Source organism: Salmo salar, chromosome ssa03, assembly GCF_905237065.1.
Source record: "Salmo salar chromosome ssa03, Ssal_v3.1, whole genome shotgun sequence".
NCBI lineage: Eukaryota > Metazoa > Chordata > Actinopteri > Salmoniformes > Salmonidae > Salmo > Salmo salar.
This window is the reverse complement of record NC_059444.1, coordinates 40,276,457-40,288,869: the sequence shown is the minus strand read 5'-3', so window position 1 is coordinate 40,288,869 and position 12,413 is coordinate 40,276,457. Positions and strand designations below refer to the sequence as shown.

The 12,413-nt window shown below is 44.1% G+C and overlaps 1 protein-coding gene across 1 annotated transcript in view; it reads left to right on the top strand.

Moving 5' to 3' along the window:
• Window positions 1-12,413, top strand: part of LOC106599981 (potassium/sodium hyperpolarization-activated cyclic nucleotide-gated channel 2-like) — a 72,246-nt gene that overhangs the window by 22,542 nt on the left and 37,291 nt on the right. The gene's annotated exons all lie outside the window — the stretch shown is intronic.

The window sequence follows — 12,413 nt, the reverse complement described above, 5'->3', positions numbered from 1 at the left end:
AACACGTACCGAGTGGAAATAATAGTAATTTGAAATCAGTGAAGGAATTAGACATAATGAGTTTGTTGTCACTGTCTGAGAGAGAGGCGAGACAAAGGAAGAGATCATATCTAGCCCCATTAGCTGGTCTGGATTTTGAGTGTGTGAATAATCCCACCAAAGTCATATGTTCCTGAATGTACAGCAGGGGGTGTATTGTGGCTATGTGACAGCGCAAGGGGTTTTACACTGTCTAGGGCAGCGTTTCCCAAACTCTGTCCTCGGGACCGCAAAGGTGGCATGTTTAGTTTTTTGAATCAGTTGTGTAGTACTAGGGCAAAAAAGTAAATGTTCACCCCTTGGGGTCTGGAAAACGCTGTTCTAGGAGGTCGGGCATAGGCAATGACTTAAATGTAAAGGCACAGGAGACAGGAGCGCAGTGCAAACAAAGAGGCTTTTATAAGAAAAGGCTTATTAAATCCTGGCTCTTTCAGAGCTCTACAGGGTCAGATTTTAAATATAGAAAACTAAACAAAGTCAACAGGACTAGCCAAAAGCTTAAACTCTGCTAATCATATCGGTCCTAGCAATACCTCGTGTGCTTTCCCCCCAAAATGAGCGCTGCACACCTTTAAATCTTAAGGGTGTCAATTAGAGGGCTGCCACATCCTCATTAAGGGAACCGTGCTCAGCTGCAGCTTGTTCCCCTAGCCCTGCTGTACCACAAGCCAATTGTTTCTAACATATGGAGAACTAGGGTTTGCCAGAAAACGACATATTGAAACTAACAGCAACATGGGAACAAACACCTCTGTAGATGTTGTATAGACTATGTATATGATAAAGGGCATATGGGCAAGCAAATTAATCATATACAGAGAAAGGTTAGCTAAGCTTCTACCACATTGCATGTGGAGTTCAGTAGTTCCATGTTATAATAATAGCGTCTCTCTGGCCTTATCTACTGTACTGCTCCTCTGTGGAACCCAAGTAACCCTATTAGACACGTCCATCAGAGCTGCTGTTTCCCTTCCAAAAAAGGTTTTATGAGAAAAGACTGAAGCCATACAAACGGATCCAGACTCCCACACTACAGACCCCATCATCATCATGGCAGAGATAGATAAAAAAGGATGCCACTGTTCCTCTGGTGCTGGGAATGAATAGTCTCGGAAAAGAGGATGTCTGGCCTTCTGCTCACAGATTAAACAAATATCTTAGTGTTGTGTTCTCCTCCCAGTGGTATTGATGGAGCGAGAGCGATGCGGCATGGGGGGGGGGCAGAAAGAGAGAGAGAGATGGCCTGGCTGTCTCTGTCTGTGGCTGGTCACTATAAATTCAGTCAAGCTAGTGTAATAGAGCCTGCGGCTGCAAACAGGGCTGAGATGTCGGCTTCATAACGTGCTGTACTATATATCTGCTGATATTTGCTCAGTTTATCGCTCCCCAACTACACGAGTTGATTGTCTCTCATTGTCTCTCTCTCTTTACATGCCTATCACGGCCAAGCAAAGCCCTGGCCCCCTTTTTGTTCTGAGAAAGGGAAAATATATGAGAATGTGCCAGCGCAAAGCAAACATACATCTCTGTGTTCTGTGTTATTGTGTTTGCCTGTGTTGGTTATGACCCAGTTCCTTTGCGGTGAGGTTGACTGTTTTAATATATATATATATATATATATATATATATATATATATATATATATTGCTCAAAAAAATAAAGGGAACACTTAAACAACACATCCTAGATCTGAATGAAAGAAATAATCTTATTAAATACTTTTTTCTTTACATAGTTGAATGTGCTGACAACAAAATCACACAAAAATAATCAATGGAAATCCAATTTATCAACCCATGGAGGTCTGGATTTGGAGTCACACTCAAAATTAAAGTGGAAAACCACACTACAGGCTGATCCAACTTTGATGTAATGTCCTTAAAACATGTCAAAATGAGGCTCAGTAGTGTGTGTGGCCTCCACGTGCCTGTATGACCTCCCTACAACGCCTGGGCATGCTCCTGATGAGGTGGCGGATGGTCTCCTGAGGGATCTCCTCCCAGACCTGGACTAAAGCATCCGCCAACTCCTGGACAGTCTGTGGTGCAACGTGGCGTTGGTGGATGGAGCGAGACATGATGTCCCAGGTGTGCTCAATTGGATTCAGGTCTGGGGAACGGGCGGGCCAGTCCATAGCATCAATGCCTTCCTCTTGCAGGAACTGCTGACACACTCCAGCCACATGAGGGCTAGCATTGTCTTGCATTAGGAGGAACCCAGGGCCAACCGTACCAGCATATGGTCTCACAAGGGGTCTGAGGATCTCATCTCGGTACCTAATGGCAGTCAGGCTACCTCTGGCGAGCACACGGAGGGCTGTGCGGCCCCCCAAAGAAATGCCACCCTACACCATGACTGTCCCACCGCCAAACCGGTCATGCTGGAGGATGTTGCAGGCAGCAGAACGTTCTCCACGGCGTCTCCAGACTCTGTCACGTCTGTCACGTGCTCAGTGTGAACCTGCTTTCATCTGTGAAGAGCACAGGGCGCCAGTGGCGATTTTGCCAATCTTGGTGTTCTCTGGCAAATGCCAAACGTCCTGCACGGTGTTGGGCTGTAAGCACAACCCCCACCTGTGGACGTCGGGCCCTCATACCACCCTCATGGAGTCTGTTTCTGACCATTTGAGCAGACACATGCACATTTGTGGCCTGCTGGAGGTCATTTTGCAGGGCTCTGGCAGTGCTTCTCCTGCTCCTCCTTGCACAAAGGCGGAGGTAGCGGTCCAGCTGCTGGGTGGTTGCCCTCCTACGGCCTCCTCCACGTCTCCTGATGTACTGGCCTGTCTCCTGGTAGCGCCTCCATGCTCTGGACACTACGCTGACAGACACAGCAAACCTTCTTGCCACAGCTCGCATTGATGTGCCATCCTGGATAAGCTGCACTACCTGAGCCACTTGTGTGGGTTGTAGACTCCGTCTCATGCTACCACTAGAGTGAAAGCACCGCCAGCATTCAAAAGTGACCAAAACATCAGCCAGGAAGCATAGGAACTGAGAAGTGGTCTGTGGTCACCACCTGCAGAACCACTCCTTTATTGGGGTGTCTTGCTAATTGACTATAATTTCCACCTGTTGTCTATTCCATTTGCACAACAGCATGTGACATTTATTGTCAATCATTGTTGCTTCCTAAGTGGACAGTTTGATTTCACAGAAGTGTGATTGACTTGGAGTTACATTGTGTTGTTTAAGTGTTCCCTTTATTTTTTTGAGCAGTGTATTTCACCTTTATTTAACCAGGTAGGCCAGTTGAGAACAAGTTCTCATTTACAACTGAGACCTGGCCAAGATAAAGCAAAGCAGTGCGATACAAACAACACAGAGTTACACATTGGATAAACAAATGTACAGTCAATAACACAATAGAACAAATCTATATACAGTGTGTGCAAATTAGGTAAGATTAGGGAAAGTAATTACAATTTAGCAATTTAACACTGGAGTGATAGATGTGCAGAAGATGAATGTGCAAGTAGAGATACTGGGGTGCAAAGGAGCAAAAAAATAAATAACAGTATGGGGATGAGGTAGTTGGATGGGCTATTTACAGATGGGCTATGTACAGGTGCAATGATCTGTGAGATGCTCTGACAGCTGATGTTTAAAGTTAGTGAGGGAGATATGAGTCTCCAGCTTTAGTGATTTTTGCAATTCGTTCCAGTCATTGGTAGCAGAGAACTGGAAGGAAAGGCGGCCAAAGGTAGGAATAGGCTTTGGGGATGACCAGTGAAATATACCTGCTGGAGCGTGTGCTACGTGTGGGTGCTGCTATGGTGACCAGTGAGCTGAGATAAGGTAGGGGCTTTACCCAGCAAAGACATATAGATGACCTGGAGCCGGTGAGTTTGGCGAAGAATATGAAGCAAGGGCCAGCCAACGAGACCATACAGGTCGCAGTGGTGGGTAGTATATGGGGCTTTGGTGTTTGGCAGCATAAGTGAAGGATGCTTTGTTGCGAAATAGGAAGCCGATTCTAGATTTAATTTTGGATTGGAGGTGCTTAATGTGAGTCTGAAAGGAGAGTTTACAGTCTAACCAGACACCTAGGTATTTGTAATTGTCCACATATTCAGAACCGTCCAGAGTAGTGATGCTGGACATGCGGGCAAGTGCGGGCAGTGATCGGTTGAAGAGCATGCATTTAGTTTTACTTGCATTTAAGAGCAGTTGGAGGCCACGGAAGGAGAGTTGTATGGCATTGAAGCTCGTCTGGAGGTTAGTTAAGACAGTCTAGGGGGCAGTATTGAGAATTTTGAAAAAAATAAGTGCCCATTTTTAACTGCCTCCTACACCAACTCAGAAGCTAGGATATGCATATTATTAACATATTTGGATAGAAAACACTCTGAAATTTCTACAACTGTTTGAATGGTGTCTGTAAGTATAACAAAACTCATACGGCAGGCAAAAACCTGAGAAAAATACAACCAGGAAATTAGAATTTTGTGGCTGTACTATTTTTCGAGTCATTGCTAATAGATCACACAGTGACAAAGGATTCATTTCGCACTTCCTACGGCTTCCACTAGATGTCAACGATCTTTATAAAGTTGTTTGAAGCGTCTATGATGAACAGAGCCCGGATGACAAGGAAGAGAAGTTGACGTCCCTGGGATGTCGTCACTTCATTATTGCACGCACCTGCGCATTCTTGTGAGGCGAGACATTTTTCAAAAACGTTTTTCAAGACACAGGAGAGGTCGGGTTGGAACATTACTGATGTTTGACGTTAAAAATGGCCCTAAAGATTGATGCTAAACAACGTTTGACATGTTTGAACAAACGTAAATAGATTTTTTTTGAAACTTTTCGTCGGGACTTTCCCCCCCCCGCCCTACTTTTGAGTAGCCTACCGAAGCGCTAACAACATGGAACAACTTGGAGTTATTTGGACATAAATTATGAACTTTGTCGAAAGAAACCACATGTGTTGTGGACCTGGGATTCCTGGAAGTGCCAATGGATGAAGATAATCAAAGGTAAGGGATTATTGACAATAGTATTATTGATATTAGATGGTTACAAGATGGTGCTAACCTGTATATCCTAGCCTATTGTTCTTAGCACAGCACCCCGTTTATTGCAAAGTGTGATTTCCCAGTAAAGTTATTTTGAAATCTGGCAATGCAGTAGCATTTACGAAATGTTAAACTATAATTCTTTGAATGACAATATTATAATTTACCAATGTTTTCGAATAGTTATTTTGTAAATTGTAACGTTGATTCACCGGAAGCATTTGAGGGGAAAGAAATTCTGAATTTCACCGCTACTGTAAAATGCTGTTTTTTGGATATAAATATGAACTTGATGGAACAAAAAATGCATGTATTGTATAACATAATGTCCTAGGAGTGTCATCTGAGGAAGATTGTCAAAGGTTAGTGCATAATTTTAGCTGGTTATCTGCTTTTGGTGACGCCTGTCTTTGAATTGACAAAACATTACACACAGCTATTTTCAATGTACTCTCCTAACATAACCTTACTTTATGCTTTCGCCGTAAAGCCTCTTTGAAATCGGACAATGTGGTTGGATTTAGGAGATGTTTATCTTTCAAATGGTGAAAAATAGTTGATTGTTTGAGAAATTGAAATTATTAGATTCTTGCAGTTTTGAATTTCTCTTGACAATAAATCCCAATACTGGGATCAGATCCCCAACAGGTTAAGACAGTGTCCAAAGAAGGGCCAGAAGTATACAGAATGGTGTCGTCTGCGTAGAGGTGGATCAGAGAATCACCAGCAGCAAGAGCGACATCATTGATGTATACAGAGAAAAGAGTCTTGAGAGAATTGACAACAGGACAACAGGGCCTCCAATTTGACACACTGAAATCTGTCTGAGAAGTAGTTGGTGAACCAGTCGAGGCAGTCATTTGAATAACCAAGGCTGTTGAGTCTGCCGATAAGAATGCTATAATTGACAGAGTCAAAAGCCTTGGCCAGGTCGATGAATACGGCTGCGCAGTATTGTCTTTTATCGGTGGCGGTTATGATATCGTTTAGGACCTTGAGCGTGGCTGAGGTGCAGCCATGACCAGCTCGGAAACCAGATTGCATACTGGAGAAGGTACGGTGGGATTCGAAATGGTCGGGGGATCTGTTTGTTAACTTGGCTTTCGAAGACCTTAGAAAGGCAAGGCAGGGTAGGATAGATATCGGTCTGTAACAGTTTGGGTCTAGAGTGTCTCCCCCTTTGAAGAGGGGGATGACCGCAGCAGCTTTCCAATTTGTAGGGGTCCAGATTTTGCAACTCTTTCAGAACATCAGCTATCTGGATTTGGGTGAAGGAGAAATGGGGGAGGTTTGGGCAAGTTACTGTGGGGGTTGCAGGGCTGTTGACCGAAGTAGGGGTAGCCAGGTGGAAAGCATGGCCAGCCGTAGAAAAATGCTTATTGAAATGATCAATTATCGTGGATTTTTCGGTGGTGACAGTGTTTCCTAGCCTCAGTGCAGTGGGCAGCTGGGAGAAGATGCTCTTATTCTCCATGGACTTTACAGTGTCCCAGAACTTTTTGGAGTTTGTGCTACAGGATGCAAATTGCTGTTTGAAAAAGCTAGCCTTTGCTTTCCTAACTGCCTGTGTATATTGGTTCCTAACTTCCCTGAAAAGTTGCATATCACGGGGGCTATTTGATGTTAATGCTGTGCGCCACAGGATGTTTTTGTGCTGGTCAAGGGCAGTCAGGTCTGGAGGGAACCACGGGCTATATCTGTTCCTGGTTCAACATTTCTTGAATGGGGCATGCTGATTTAAGCTGGTGAGGAAAACACTTTTAAAGAATAACCAGGCATCCTATACTGACGGAATGAGGTCAATATCCTTCCAGGATACCAAGGCCAGGTCGATTAGAAAGGCCTGCTCGCTGAAATATTTTAGGGAGCGTTTGACAGTGATGAGGAGTGGTCATTTGACCGCAGACCCATTACAGATGCAGGCAATGAGGCAGTTATTGCTGAAATCCTGGTTGAAGACAGCAGAGGTGTATTTAGAGGGCAGGTTGGTCAGTATGATATCTGTGAGGGTGCCCGTGTTTGCGGATTTGGGGTTGTACCTGGTAGGTTCATTGATAATTTGTGTGAGATTGAGGGCATCTAGCTTAGATTGTAGGACGGCCGGGGTGTTATTAAGCATGTCCCAGTTTAGGTCACCTAACAGTACGAGCTCTGAAGATAGATGGGGGCAATCAATTCACATATGGTGTCCAGGGCACAGCTGGGGGCAGAAGGTGGTCTATAACAAGCGGCAATGGTGAGAGACTTGTTTCTGGAAAGGTGGATTTTTAGAAGTAGAAGCTCAAATTGTTTGGGCACAGACCTGGATAGTATGACAGAACTCTGCAGGCTATCTCTGCAGTAGATTGCAACTCCGCCCCCTTTGGCAGTTCTATCTTGTCGGGAAATGTTATAGTTAGGGATGGAAATTTCAGGATTTTTGGTGGCCTTCCTAAGCCAGGATTCAGACACGGCTAGGACATCCAAGTTATCAGAGTGTGCTAAAGCAGTGAATAAAACAAACTTAGGGAGGAGGCTTCTAATGTTAACATGCATGAAACCAAGGCTTTTACGGTTACAGAAGTCAAGAAATGAGAGCGCCTGGGGAATGGGAGTGGAGTTAGGTGCTGCAGGGCCTGGATTAACCTCTATATCACCAGAGGAACAGAGGAGGAGTAGGATAAGGGTACGGCTAAAGGCTATAAGAACTGGTTGTCTAGTGCGTTCGGAACAGAGAGTAAAAGGAGCAGGTTTCTGGGCACAGAAGAATAGAGTCAAGGCATAATGTACAGACAAGGGTATGCTAGGATGTGAATTCAGTGGAGGTAAATCTAGGCATTGAGTGACGATGAGATATGTTTTGTCTCTTGAATCATCATTTAGACCAGGTGAGCTCACCACATGTGTGGGAGGTGAAACAAAAGGTCTAGCTAAGGCATATTGAGCAGGGCTGGAGGCTCTACAGTGAAATAAGACAATCACAAACCAAAACAGCAATGGACAAGGCATATTGACATTAGGGAGAGGCATGTGTAGCCGAGTGATCATAAGGACCAGTGGGTATCTGCGAGCTGGAGACACGCCAATTCAGACTGCTAGCGGACCTTGGCTTGCAGGCTAGCAGAAGGGCCTTAGGGGGACGTCACGACGGAAGAAGTCTGTTGTAGCCCCCTCGGACGGTTACGTCGGCAGACCAGTCGTGTTGGATCGGCAGGGCTCCGTGTAGGCAGTAAAAGGGTCCAGGCCAACTGGCAAAATAGGTATTGAAGCCCAAGAAATTGGCTGATGATCCTCTTCAGCTAACAGTCCGATATGCTCTAGACTAGTGGGCCGCAGATAGCAGGCTAGCAGATGGGCCTTCAGGGGACGTCGCGATGGAGGAGCCTGTTGAAACCACTCGGGCGAATTACGTTGGTAGACCAGTCGTAATTTTGTATTTATTTTATCTTTATTTAATTAGGCAAGTCAGTTAAGAACAAATTCTTATTTTCAATAACGGCTAAGGAACAGTGGGTTAACTGCCTTGTTCAGGGGCAGAACGACAGATTTTTACCTTGTCAGCTCGGGGATTCAATCTTGCAACCTTTCGGTTACTAGTCCAATGCTCTGACCACTAGGCTACCTGCCGCCCCAAATGGATCGGCGGGGATCCGCGTCGGCAGAAAAAGGGGTCCAGGCCAATTGGCAAAATATGTATTGTAGCCCAAGGAGTGGCTGATGGGCCTCTTCAGCTAGCCGAGAGATGGGCCTAACACGAGGCTAGTTCCAGGCTCACTGGCACTTACTTCAGGACAGAGACGTTGGCCAGGGGGTAGCCACTCAGATAGCAGATAGCTAGCTGTGATGATCCAGGTGAAAAGGTTGAGAGCTTGCTGTAGGAAACTGGAGATGTGGAGAAAAAGCAGTCCGGTATGCTCTGGGTTGAATCGCGCTGTGCAGACTGGCAGGAGTTGCCCGGGCTAAGGTTAGCCCGGGCAGTGGCTAACTGACTACTAGCTAGTAGCTAGTTAGCTGGCTAGCTTCTGTTGGGGGTTCCGGTTCTAAAGTATAGAAAATAGCAGATCCATACCACATTGGGTGAGGTGGGTTGCTGGAGAGTATGTTGAAACTGAGGTTAAAAATATAAAAAATATATACGAAATATTTACGAACGAAAAAAGATATATACACGGGACACAACAAGACAAAAACAAAGACGTCTGAACTGCTACGCCATCTTGGAATCAATTGTACTGATCGGGTTATTGCTTATGTATGGTCTGGACATACTACTTGTGTACAGTGAGCCAGCAGTGTCTCAAGGAGACCCCGATGTCATCAATTACATCCTGTTCTCCTCTACCTACAACTGTACTTCCAAGCCAGGCTCTCAAAACCTGAGCATATAGCCTCCTATCCCTGAAGTGTTTTCAGATGGGAAAGAACCAAATTGGTTTCAACAGTATGGGGGACGCTCCCCGTAGTCCATAGGAAGTATAGCTTGAGCCTCACTTGGTGAGGTATAGCATCCCTTTCATAGTTGAACAGATTGTTTATACATGTATCACTTTGATCCTGTATGCTCCAGTGTGGTTAACCCCTGAGACTGCATCTCTCACTCTCTCACTCTCTCACTCACTCACTCACTCTCTCTGTCTCTTTCTCAGCTGCCTAGGCTATTTTCAAGCCAAAGTGCTCATCATTCATCCATTATTCACTCTCTTTCACTCTACTGTTTCTGTTTTCACATCCACCATTTAGCCCCAACCCCTGCAGGGGGGCCAACGGTTATTTTAAGAAACTCTCTTCCTTCTATTTTATTACCTGAGTAAAACAGTCCCTCCTTTCCACTCTAACCATTTAATACAGAAAATCCTAGATATGGATCAGCTAGTGCCCAGGGTTCTACTTAAGTGATAATGCCAGAGAAGCTGGTGTTTGGAGGATATATTGACACGGGTGTTGTTAGGCCCGAGACAAAGTCGAGGGCTGGCAAACCGTGCCAATATATCCTCCAAACACCGGCTTCGAGGGCATTATCACTTTTATACAACGGGTTACTAACATATTCAAATAATGATTAACATATTTTCATTAACAACGTTATTTTGATTAATTTATTAATGCTATTTCATCCTTCCACAAGATATAGTCCCGACACAAATATAGGGTCTCTACCCAAGCCGGCTGTTCGTTCATTCTATCGGCTCGGTTCCAACTACGGTTAACTTACAGTCACGTCAAAAAAGAGCAGTCAGAATAACAGCAAAGTAACTGCATTTGCATTTGTTAAAGCTGTTTTCTAGTGACATTTATTTGGATACATCCATAACAATGCGCTAATGAGGTGCGATTTCGCCTGGCTTAGAAGTTGTGCTCACTCGTCAGGACACTGTTGTTCAGAGTAGCTAACACAATCAGTTCAAACTGAAGATGGAAAGACTGCAAACTAGATTACTTTGTTTCGTTTTAGCTTTTTTCAATTTCAATTTCTTTGTATATATCCATAAAAATTATGTCAGCTGAGTCATGATTTCGACGGGCTGAGAAACGCTGACTGTCTGTCTCATCCCGACTCGTTGATTACTATGAGACAGCTGGAGATCTTTGAATATTGAAACAATGTTGCAAATGTCAGGCGTGACAGACAGCAAGGTTTATACAAATCTCCGCTGTTGAAAACTAAATGTTAGTCTAAAAGAAATGTGAGACAATGTCTGGAGGCTTTTTTTTTGTGGAGATCAAGTTTATAAATTGCTTGGCTGGGGTGGATTGAGACAGTGGATTGCGCAGTCAGATGGAACAGAGTAAATAGGCATTTTAAAGTCATAGATTTAGCCGGAGGTAATTTGTGGAATAGACACCTGCTGGAATGCGGTTTTAACCAATCGGCATTTAGGATTAGACCCACCTGTTGTATAACATATGTTGTTTCAGCATATAATATTATATTAGAAGAGTGTACATGTAGCTGTTTAAAACAAAGAGGAGAAACAGAAGAGCTTTGTTGTATTTGCAAGACAAATTCCCTCCCCAATAAAGTTTCTCTATTCTATCATAGTCGATTACATTTAAACCTACACCACTAAATGCAGTCTGGAGGGGAGAGCAGGACGAAGTGGAACATTTTGACTGCAGTCTCTAGCTGTACCCTTTCCCTGCTCTGCTCTGCTGTGTGTCGTGGGCGGTAGGGAAGGGCGTGGAAAATAAGAACTCTATGGAGGCCTTGACTCTGTATCAGTACAGTACATTGTGTGCTTGGTAGGAATAATGGATAACTGAACTGCTTCTCAGTTGGCCACAAGGTGTTGTTGACTCCCTGGATAGGGGCAATGTTCCAACACTATCAGCCGGTCCCAATTCGCCCCCTAGCCCTTCCCCTTGGCCATATCCATATTTTGCAGATCTGTAAAGTGTTAGCAATATGATTGAAGCTACACCACTGCACTACTTATACCTATCCAGATGCTTCAGATCTGTAAACGTCAAAGGGTTATGGCCAAGGGGAGGGAGTATGGAGTGAAGTGGGAATTGCTGGCTTCCTTTCCTTGTGACATTTCTTTCCACTAACAGACAGGTGAAAGGGTTGTAGAGGTCTCTATGACTGTCTCTTCAGCTGTCAACGCAATTCAAATAAGAATTCAACAAGGAGAGGAGGCAAGGAAAGGAGGCTATTCAAAAGTACTGGGACTTGGCCAGACCGTTAGGACGTGGCCTTTAGTTGCTTTTTTCCTGGACATTTTCTGTTGACTACACAACCCTCACTGCAAGAAATTGCTGAGATTGTACCAAAAACAAACCGCAATATTTCGAATTGACTGGAGAACACTTACTGTAATACAAAGTGAGTGGAATACTGCACCTCTGCGCCTTTAAATTATTGGCGCCATCTCATAGACATGCATAAAAATGAATTCTGCTCCACAGTATTGTTTTTTTGTTGTTGCATAATGTGTGTGTGCGTGTGTGTGTGTCTCTGTGGATTCAGATTCAGATTTGTGAAATGGCATATTTTAATTGCCTCTCATTAAAGGAAAACACCCCAAAACTGTTGGTATTTGTTTCATTAGTCCGTTGTTGACATAGTCACAAAGTTGTGCTTGTCAGCAAATTGTCAAGATATGTAACTTATAAAAAATACAGAAATCATCCCCGTATGATGCATTTTGCAAAATACATCATACGGGGATGATTTCTATATCTTGAAAACTTGATTGCTGACAAGCGAAACATTTTGGGACAATGTCAACAATACCAAAAGTTTTTGGGTGGAATTTTCCTTTCACTGATCTCACTGATTAGGCCTCACAGGACTCCACAATATCTCTCTCTCTCTCTCTCCCTCTTTGTTTCTTTCTTTCTTTCTTTCTTTCTCTTTCTTTCCCTCTCTCTAACC